Here is an 11,548-nt window from a genome sequence, read left to right on the forward strand (position 1 = left end):
GAAGAGAAGAGAACGTGAGACGGGTGCGCCATTCTCCTTGCGGAGATGGTGCAAAATTCATCAACACGGTCGGTCCCTGGGATCGGGCTGGCCAACACGATTCGGTTTGCTTGGAAGGAAAAGGAGATGGAGCCTTTAGGACGGGAAACTTTTGGAAGGACAATATTGATGGGGATTCTAAAGCTGACAGTGAAGGACATGTTTTGTTTCCAAGGCAACTCATTGGAGGGAGCATACGACGTGGCACTACATACAGAGGAAAAACACGATGATATCCTGAGAAGGGCAAGAGCAGTGGGAGGTGAGAAGCCGATGAGCCACTATGAAATAACAAGCCTGGCAAAGAACAACTTTAGGGTTGTAACTGTCAACATATACAACCCATACATTAAGGATGAAGAGGTGAGGGCATTTCTGGGGAGATACATGGATAACGTCTCCTCGGCAAGGCACCTCAAAGACTCTCTTGGGTTTTGGAATGGGAGGAGAGGTTTCCAGGCCCTCCTCAGGGAGGACCCAAAGGGACATGGTGGCTACCTCCATCCTCCTGCTATGTTCTTCCTGGGGGCTGACAGGGGGACGTTGTTTTATGCACGTCAGCCTCCATTTTGCAGGCGCTGTATGGCCTACGGCCATATCTTCGCCTCGTGCAGCGCAAGAAAATGCAGATTTTGTGGATCTGGGGAGCACGAGGCGAGGGATTGTGACAAGCCTAAGGCGTGCCACGGGTGTGGCTCGTCAGCACACCTGTGGCGAGGGTGCCCGGCTCGTCAGAGGTCATACGCATCTGCGGCTAGTGGGGGAGCAGGGGCGGGGGATGGGGGAAGAAGAGGAGGGGAAGGAAGCATGCCTCATGACCAGAGTACAGGTCCAGAGGGGAAGGCCGCAAGGAAGGAGGAAGAGCAAGAAGCGGCGGATGGAAGAGAGAAGGAAACGGAAGGCACGGGAGTAGGAGAACCAGGAAAAGCGGCGGAAGAAGGCAAGCGAGTGAAGGAGCATGAGAGAGAAGAAAGCGAGGGAGGGGTGGTGGAGAAGGAGACGGTGGAAGAGCAAATGGAGTGGGGGGAAAGTGCCCTGGTGGAAGAGATGAGGGGTATGGTGGAGGAGCTGGCGGGGGAGGGTGGTATCTCTCCACTGCCGCCATCACCAAAGAAGAGAATGAAGAGGAGGGTGCGATTGGCCGACAATGAGAGGGAGGGGATGGTCAAGAGAGTGATGGGGGTGGGAGAAACCTCTGGGTTGCTGCTGGTTTCCCCAGACCCTCAACTTCTGGTGGGTGGGGTCACACCTAACAAGACTCAGGACTGGGTACAGGAGGAGGTGGGGAGTTTTTTGTTTGGGGACTCAGCCTCCCCTATTTTTTTCCAAACCAGCTGCAGCACTGGGGAGTGGGAGGAGTGTGGGGGTAGACCCAGGGTGCAGGGCACCCCGGAGCCAAACACTATTCCTGCATCCTGGGTTGGTAAGATGGAGGAAGAGGGGGGGATGTCGATGGTGTTTTCACAGGTAGATATGGAGCAGGAGAGCATCGGGTGAGTCTCCTGTTTTTGTGTGTCTGGGTTTAGTATTTGAGTGTATTACATGTTTTTATTTCATGGGGTCTAATTTTACTTTTGTTAGTTTAAATGTAAGGGGTTTAAGGGATTTTGTTAAGAGGAGGGCGGTTTTTAGTTATTTGGAGGGTGTGGGGTTTGATTTTTGTTTTTTACAGGAGGCTCACCTGAGGGATGGAGGGGATGTTAGTAGGTTTAAGAGGGAGTGGGACAAGGGGGAGTCGGTTTGGGGTATTGGGGGGGTGCACTCATCGGGGGTAGGGATTTTGTGTGGGCACAGGGAGGTTAAAGTGGAGGGTTCTTTTGTGGTGATGCAGGGGAGGGTTATAGGGGTGGATGTCACGATAAGGGATTGTAAATTTAGATTAGTGGTGGTGTATGGGCCACAGGTGGTGGCAGACAGGAGGGAGATGGTGGACTGTCTGGCGCCCCTGTGTGTCACAAATAGGAAATTAGAGATAGGGGGGGATTTTAATACAGATTTAGGAATAGGGGGGGATAGCAGTGCAGGCGCCATCACCGGGCTAATGGCTTGCCATGGTCTGGTTGATGGTGGCCTGCACACTACTCCGAAAATGGCTGGTCCTACATGGCGCAACTCCAGTGGGGTTGCGCGGAGGCTCGACTATATTTTTGTACCCAGGTCTTTGGGTAAGTTGTCTGGGCAGCTGTTGCCTGTTTTCTTTTCGGATCACGACAGGGTGCTCCTGCAGGTGGGGTCGCCAGTCTGCCTCTTTGGTAGGGGGTACTGGAAGTTAGATCGGGAGGTGCTGGAGGAGCAGGTTTTTGTTGATGGGTTTTTTGATTTCTTTTGGAGGCTTGAAGGCCTCCGGTCCATGTGCGAGGGGGTGTTAGAGTGGTGGGAATTAGTTAAGGTGAGAATTAGGGCTTTTATAATAGGGTATTGCAAGAGGGAAAAAAAGGGAGGAGAGGAGGGAGGTGGATCGTATCCAAAGGTTAATTGAACTCGAGTACGAGGCAGGCAACCTTGGCCGGTCGTTTGACTGGGAGAGATCCGCAACCCTGAAGGCCCAGCTCAGGGAGTTGCAGGAGCGGAAGGCTCGAGTTTTCCTGGAGCGTGCGCATAGTGGCTTTCTAGAACACAATGAGACTTGTTCTGCTATGTTCTTTAGGTCAGTTAGGGCCAGACAGAGTAGGAAGGTAATGCATGGTGTTAGGGAAGAAAATGGTAGTATAGTTAGAGAACCAGAGGATATGGTCAGGGTGACAACTGATCATTTCCTAAGTTTATTTAAGGAAAGGGAAATAGATGTAGAGCAGGGAAATGTGTTTTTAGAACACTTGTCCAGGCGGTTGCCGGTGGACATTAGAGAAGTGATGGAGGCCCAGATCGCACTAGAAGAGTGTTGAGAGCGCTCTTAGGAGCGGGAAGGGAAGGTGCCTGGGATGGATGGGCTGCCAGCTGAGTTTTATCTCAAGTTTTGGGGTATACTTGGACCAGTGGTTCTCGAAGTCTTGAAGGCCATTCTTGAGACGGGGGTCCCGGGGGGGATCAATGGCTGTTGGTGTGCTGTCACTTTTATATAAGAAGGGGGAAGTAACAGACCTTGGCAACTGGCGGCCGTTGACCATGCTGTGTGTAGATTACAAGCTACTTGCAAAGGTTTTAGCAGACCAGTTGCGCACAGCCCTTCCCTACGTCGTCCATGAGGATCAGACGTGCGGGGTAGAGAGCCACTCTATTAGATGGAACCTACAGTTAATCAGGGACTCCATCGCTTGGGTTGAAGATAGAGGATTGCCTTTAATGGTAGCAGCGCTAGATCAGGCGAAAGCCTTTGATCGCGTGAATAGATCCTTTTTATTCAGAGTGTTAGGTCGATTAGGATTTGGGGAGAAGTTCATAGGATGGATTCGTACATTATATGTCGGAGCGGGGTGCCGAGTTAGTGTAAATAGTCACTTGGGTGACGTTTTTGACCTCTCGTCTGGGGTCAGGCAGGGGTGCCCACTCTCGGCTCTCCTCTTCGTTCTGTACATGGAGCCTCTGGGGGCTGCCGTTAGGGCAGACACAGGGGTGGAAGGCTTGCTGATCCCTGGAAGTGGTGGGCTGCGTGTTAAGATGACGCAGTACGCCAACGACACTTCCTTGCTGCTATGCAAGGACTCGTGCCTGACAAGGTCCCTTGCCATCTTTGGGGATTTCACCCGAGCGCCGGGAGCGGTTCTGAACCATGCAAAGTCTTCCGTCAAGTTTTTCGGAAGATGGCGCGGTAGAACGGATGTGCCCGGGGGGTTATCTCTCTGTGAGGGGGCCCTGAGGATTCTCTGGGTCCATTTTGAGACCTCCGGCTCAGCGACGCTAAACTGGAACATGCGTATCGCAGTGGTACAGAGGAAGCTAGCAATGTGGAAGGCTAGGTTTTTGTCATTTATGGGCAAAGTCCTGGTCCTAAAGGTGGATGTGTTGCCGTCTCTTTTGTTTTTGGCGTACATCTACCCATTGCCGGCTTGTCTGAGGAGGCCTCTAGTGAGGCTTGTGTTTCAGTTCATGTGGAGTGGCAGGTGCGAGTGGGTCGCCAGGGCACGCATGCTCTGTCCCATCGGGGAGGGAGGTAGGGGGTACCACATTTCCCCCTCAAGCTGGATGCAATTTTTGTTTCTTTCTTGTTAACGGAGCTTGCTCATCCAGTGATACACCCGTCCGGTTACCTCCTGCGGGTGTTCTTCTCGTATCAGGCGAGAAGCGTAATGGTGTGGTCTAACACGGGTACTCGGGCGGAACAGCTGCCGTGGCACTTTGGTCATGCGGCCAAGTGGCTGCGTGCGCACCCTGAGGTTGAAGTTGCCCGAGTAGGTTTAGATCAGAGGCACCTGTACGAGGAGGTCAGAAAGGCAGGGAGTCCGGCGCCTGTAGTGGGCATCTCGGAAGTGGTCTGGGAGGGGGTGCAGGCGCGGGGTCTGGACAACAGGCTCAAGGACCTGAATTGGTTGAGCCTCCATAAGTGCTTGCCGGTACGTTCCATCATGTACCGGTATAGTTTGGTGCAATCCCCCACCTGTCCAAGATCCTCTTGTGGCAGGGAGGAGACTGTGCGCCATGTCTTTTGGGACTGTGCCTTTGCCGGAGTAGTATGGGCTAGGGCACGGGTGTTGTTAGGTTTGGTAAGGGGGATTTTGTATTGACGTGGGCCAGGTTAGAGAGAGGTGTAAGGAGAACGAGAGGGACGGATAGGGACAGGTTTCTGCTCTGGCTTCTCATGAGTCTCTTTAAATGGGGGCTGTGGGAAGCCAGGCAGAACATGGTGAAGACAGGGAGAGATTGGGGGGTGGAAGGGATAGTGAGGATGGTAGAAGGAGATTTGAGGGGGAGGAGAGGAAGTGGGGGCAGCATGCTGCTCGGGAGAGGTGGAAGGGGGGTTTAGGGCTGGGTGTTATTTAGATTTGTAAGGGGATAGATTAGGGACGGGGAGATAGGGAAAGGTAGTTTGTAGGGTGACGGGGAGGGAAGATGCTCCCCTGAGGTTTTGTTTGGGGTTGTTGTTTAGTTAAATTAAAATACCATTATTGGAGTATGTATGAAAATTATGAGTTGTAAAGAATGAATGATATTGAAGGTAATACATTTTAAAAAGATAGGGCTGTTTTGGTTTTTTCACATTTCTTGTTTTGTAGATTGTTCATCTTTATTAAAGATGTTTACAAGTAACCACGCTGCATCCCCAAAGAATGATGTTTCCACCTCCATGCTTCACGGTTGGGTTGGTGTTCTTGGGGTTGTACTCATCCTTCTTCTTCCTCCAAACACGACGAGTGGAGTTTAGACCAAAAAGCTCTATTTTTGTCTCATCAGACCACATGACCTTCTCCCATTCCTCCTCTGGATCATCCAGATGGTCATTGGCAAACTTCAGACGGGCCTGGATATGCGCTGGCTTGAGCAGGGGGACCTTGCGTGCGCTGCAGGATTTTAATCCATGACGGCGTAGTGTTACTAATGGTTTTCTTTGAGACTGTGGTCCCAGCTCTCTTCAGGTCATTGACCAGGTCCTGCCGTGTAGCTCTGGGCTGATCCCTTACCTTCCTCATGATCATTGATGCCCCAAGAGGTGAGATCTTGCATGGAGCCCCAGACCGAGGGTGATTGAACGTCATCTTGAACTTCTTCCATTTTCTAATAATTGCGCCAACAGTTGTTGCCTTCTCACCAAGCTGCATGCCTATTGTCCTGTAGCCCATCCCAGCCTTGTGCAGGTCTACAATTTTATCCCAGATGTCCTTACACAGATCTCCGGTATTGGCATTTGTGGAGAGGTTGGAGTCTGTTTGATTGAGTGTGTGGACAGGTGTCTTTTATACAGGTAACGCGTTCAAACAGGTGCAGTTAATACAGGAAATGAGTGGAGAACAGGAAGGTTTCTTAAAGAGAAACTAACAGGTCTGTGAGAGCCGGAATTCTTACTGGTTGGTAAGTGATCAAATACTTATGTCATGCAATAAAATGCAAATGAATTACTTAATCATGCAATGTGATTTTCTGGATACAGACCTCTACATGCTTTGTAAGTCGGAAAACCTGCAAAATCGGCAGCGTATCAAATACTTGTTCTACCCACTGTATATATGAAGTTTGTGAAGCACAGTACTGTAAGACAAGCAAGAAACAAGGATGTGACTCTGTGTTTTAGCAGCATGCCTAAAACACATACACATCTCATTTGCATAATGTAGGACCTAGTTGCATTAGTATCATAGATCAGAGAGGGGGCAGAAAGATATGGATTCTACCTCTCAAAGCACCAAAATATCAAGGGTTACACTATCCACAACTGATTTGAGCCAGTTTATGGCGGTGGATTGACTGCATTGTTTGAATGGAATGTTGGCATATTGGCAGTTCATTTGGAAAATGATTAGAATCATTCCTCTAAAACTGTCTGGCTAGCTAGCTAACTCACATACAGCGCAGAACATTTCTTCACATAATATCTTATCACAGCAGTGGCAAACCATGGTTGACCATCTCCCTGACCAACATGGCTGACATTTGGACCATCGTAAGAAGGTTCATGTCCATTCTGTACAAAAAAATATATATAAACGTAACATGTAAAGGGTTGGTTCCATGTCTCATGTGCTGAAATAATAGATCCCAGAAATTTTTCAAATGCACAAAAGCTTATTTCTCTCAAATGTTGTGCATAAACGTGTTTACATCCCTATTAGTGAGCATTTCTCCTTTGCCAAGATAATCCATCCACCTGACAGGTGTGGCATATGAAGAAACTGATTAACCAACATTATCATTACACAGGTGCACCTTGTGCCGGGGACAATGAAGGCCACTCTAAAATGTGCAGTTTTGTCACACAACACAATGCCACAGATGTCCCAAGTTTTGAGGGAGAGTGCAATTGGCATGCTGACTGCAGGAATGTCCACAAGAGCTGTTGAATGTTAATGCATTGAATGTTAATGTGCCTACCATAAGCACCCTCCATAGTTGTTTTAAAGAATTTGGCAGTCGGTCACACCAGCCTCACAACTGCAAACTACATTTAACCAGTACTTCGACATCCAGCAACTTCACCTGCGATATCATCTGAGACCACCCACCTAGACAGCTGATAAAACTGTGGGTTTCTACAACTGTAGTTTCTGCACAAACTGTCAGCAACCATCTCAGGGAAGCTCATCTGTGTGCTCGTCATCCTCACCAGGGTCTTGACCTGACTGCAGTTTGGTAGACAGCATGTATGGTGTCATGTGGGTGAGCGGTTTGCTGATGTCAATGTTGTGAACAATGCACCATGGTGGGGTTATGGTATGGGCAGGCATAAGCTACGTACAATGAACACAATTGCATTTTATCAATGGCAATTTGAATGCACAGAGATACCGTGCCATTCATCCACAGCCTTCAGCTAATGTTTCAACATGATAAAACATGGCCCCATGTCGCATGGATCTGTACACAGTTCCTGGAAGCTGAAAAAGTCACAGTTCTCCCATGGCCTACATACTCACTAAATATGTCACCCATTGAGAATGTTTGTGATGCCCTGAATCGATGTGTACGACAGCGTGTTCCAATTATAGACAATATCCAGCAACTTCGCATAGCCATTGAAGAAGAGTGTGACAACATTCCATAGGCCACAATTAACAGCCTAATCAACTCTATGTGAAGAAATGTGTCGTGCTGCATGAGGCAAATCGTGGTCACACCAGATACTGACTGGTTTTCTGATCCACGGCCCTACTTTTTTTAAAGGTATCTGTCACCAACAGATGCATATCTGTATTCACAATCATGTGAAATCCAGAGATTAGTGCTTAATTAATGTATTTCAATTGACTGATTTCCTTATATGGGCTGTAACTCAGTCAAATCTGGGGAATTTGTTGCATGTTGCATTTTATTTTTGTTCAGTGTAGCATTCCTAATTCTATGTTCCCTGACCTTGAGTGGATGTTGAACTAGTTGTGGAAGTTGAATAAAAATGCAAAGATTGGGGTAAGTTTTGAAAAGCACAATCAAAAAATGTGGATTGATGGCAGCCTTGTTGGGAAATTGAAGCTTATTAAAACTTCTTATGGCTTGGGGGCAGTATTTCGACGTCTGGATGAGAAGCGTGCACAAAGTAAACTGCTTGTTACTCAGGCCCAGAAGCTAGGATATGCATATAATTGGTAGATTTGGGTAGAGAACACTCTAAAGTTTCCAAAACTGTTAGAATAATGTCTGTGAGTATAACAGAACAGGCGAAAATCTGAGGAAAATCCATCCAGGAAGTGGAATTTTGTTGATGTGGGTATTTTCAATTGAATGCCTATACAGTATCTAATGGGTTAGGACCAGATTGCAGTTCCTATGGCTTCCACTAGATGTCAACAGTCTTTAGACATTGTTTTCTGAAAAATGAAGAAGAATGAGCCCTTTTTGTCAGGGGACTGAGGAAGAATGCAGAGCTGGTCTGCGCGTGCAACCGATTGCACGCCCTTCGTTGTTTTTCCTTTCTACTGAATACGCTATTGTCCGGTTGAAATATGATCGATTATTTAGACAATTGACAACCTGAGGATTAATTCTAAACATCGTTTGACATGTTTTGACGATCTTTACCGGTACTATTAGGATGTATTCGTCTGCATGTTTTGACCACCTTGGAGCCAGTGGATTACTGAACAAAATGCTCCAACAAAACAGGTTTTGGGATATAAATAGGGACTTTATTGAACAAAACAAACATGTATTGTGTAGCTGGGACTCTTGTGACTGCAACCATATGAAGATCTTCAAAGGTAAGTGATTAATTTTATCGCTATTTCTGACCTTTGTAATTCCTTTACTTGGTTGTAAAATGTTTGTATGCTTTTGTAAGCGGGGCGCTGTCCTCAGATAATCACATGGTATGCTTTCGCCGTAAAGCCTTTTTGACATCTGACAAAGCGGCTGGATTAACAAGAAGTTCATCTTTAAACCGATGTGTAACACTTGTATTTTTTATGAATGTTTATTATGACTATTTCTGTATTTTGAATTTGGCGCTCTGCAATTTCCCTGGATGTTGTCGAGGTGGGTCGCTAGCGGAACGCCTGCGCCAGATTAACATGTCAAGGTGACCGAGGACAATTGAATGGTTAAAAAGTACAAATACGATATATGCAGATCAATCAAGATTGCGAGACACAAGTATAGGGTCAAATGGGAGGAGCAATTCAGCGTGTCGGAGACAAGGTCTATGTGGCAGGGGCTTCTAACAATCACGTATTACAAAAAGAAAGCCAGTCATGTCGCGGACACCAACGACGCCCTACCGGACGAGCGGGGGAAAAAAATCTCCCGACTTGAGCATAATGACTCTGAGCTGCTGAGGATAGCCCCTGAGGACAATGAGGGCTATGTGTTTATTGTCTCCATGGAGGACTATGCAAGTCATTCAAGCATGTTAACTCTCGCAAGGCTGCCAGCCCTGACGGTAATCCCAAGCAACGCCCTCACAGCATGTGTAGACCAGCTAGCTGTTGTGTTTACAGACTTCTCTAGCTCAGGCTGTTATCCCCACCTGCTTCAAGATGTCCACTATCATCCTGGTGCCCAAGAAAGGGAAAGTAACTGAACTGAATTAATACCGACCCGAAGCACTCACTTCCATCATCATGAAGTGCCTCAAGAGGCTAGTCAAAGACCACATCACCTCCTCCCTCCCTGACATACTCAACCATCTCCAATTCGCCGACCGCCATGACAGATCCACAGACGAACCTCACGCACCTGGACAAAAGGAATGCATATGTGAGGATGCTGTTCATCCGCTATAGCTTGGCCTTCAATACCATAGTGCCCTCTAAGCTAATCACAAAGACAGAACTCCTATGTAACTGGGTCGTAGACTTCCTGACGGGTGGACGGCCCTCAGGTGATGGAGGTAGGCAACATTACCTCCCCTTCACTGATCCTCAACATGGGGGCCCCACAAGGGTGTGTCCTCAGTCCCCTCCTGTACTCCCTGTATACCCATGACAGCATGCCTCACACAGTTCCAACTCCATCATCAAGTTCGGTGATGTCACAACAGTAGTAGGCCTGATTACAAACAACGACAAAACAGCCTACAGAGGAGGTAGGCACTCTGACGGTGCGGTGCCAGGTCAACAACCTTTCCCTTTACATCAACAAAACAAAGGAGCGGAATGTGGAATTCAGGAGGAACCAGGTTGGACACATCCCTATGCTCATCAATGGGGCCGCCGCTGAAAAGGTCAAACCACCTGGACACTGTGGTGAAGAAGGCAAGGCAGCAACTTCAACCTAAGGAGGCCAAAAAATGTGCCCTGTCCCCAAGGGCCCTTACAGTGTTCTACAGCAGTAACCAAATCATCATCAAGCTTTGATTAGTGCTAGGGCAAAACCCAAAATGTGGACCTGGGGGGCCCCAGGACCGAGTTTGGGAATCCCTGTTCTACAGGAGCACCATCGAGAGCATACTGTTGGGCTGCATCGCGGCCTGGTACAGCAACTCCACCGCCAATGACCGCAAGGCTCTACAGAGGGTGGTACGCTCAGACGAACGCACCATTGGGTGCTCACTGCCTGCCCTTCAGGACAACTACAACACGCGGTGTCGCAGGAAGGCCAAGAAGATCATCATGGACCTCTTTAATCACTCAGACATGTGCAGGATAGAAGTATCATGGCAAAAACTGTCAGAATGGCCAATAGGTTATACCCCAGATCATCAGGATGCTGAATAGCCACTTTGCAGCAAACCCGCTCCTCCTGTCTCCCTCCTGCTCTCCAGACTTCATACCCGCCTACCCGCCTGATTTAAAAAAAAGTTTCTGCCGTCCAGAGATGAGCGTTGGCTCCACACCACCAAATGACAACAGGAACTGTGACTTGCTTTCAGCTCTGGAGCTGGGCGTCATTGAAAGCTGAAGATTCCAGGTGTCTGTGACGCCCGCCGTTTGGTGCGACACAGACCCGGGGTGGAGAGCGTGGTTGAAACTGTCTGAACCACTGAGTTTTGATGCAGAGTATTTACCAGATAAAGGTTGGATGTGTCAGTTATCCATTACATTTACATTTAAGTCATTTGGCAGACGCTCTTATCCAGAGCGACTTACAAATTGGTGAATTCACCTTATGACATCCAGTGGAACAGCCACTTTACAATAGTGCATCTAAATCATTTAAGGGGGGGGGGGGGGTGAGAAGGATTACTTTATCCTATCCTAGGTCCCCTGAGAGTATTTGTCCTGAATGGGACAAATTAATTTTTATAGCCACGTGGTGCTATTGTGGTGATCATGTAACCTAATGAAACACATTTTTTTTCCAGTATTTGGGAGCACAGACTGTGGGCCTTTATATTAGGCATTTTGACTGTAGTATTAATGAATTCTCCTCTGTAGGTACGCTTGTTATAGCCATTTGCGTTGCACAACCTCATCACACAGAGGCTATATCCATATCAGTAAATGAGACAAAACAAAATATTGATTAAGTCTTGCCTATAACCTGCCCTGAG

This window comes from Oncorhynchus masou, chromosome 25 (assembly GCF_036934945.1).
Source record: "Oncorhynchus masou masou isolate Uvic2021 chromosome 25, UVic_Omas_1.1, whole genome shotgun sequence".
In the NCBI taxonomy this organism is placed as follows: domain Eukaryota; kingdom Metazoa; phylum Chordata; class Actinopteri; order Salmoniformes; family Salmonidae; genus Oncorhynchus; species Oncorhynchus masou.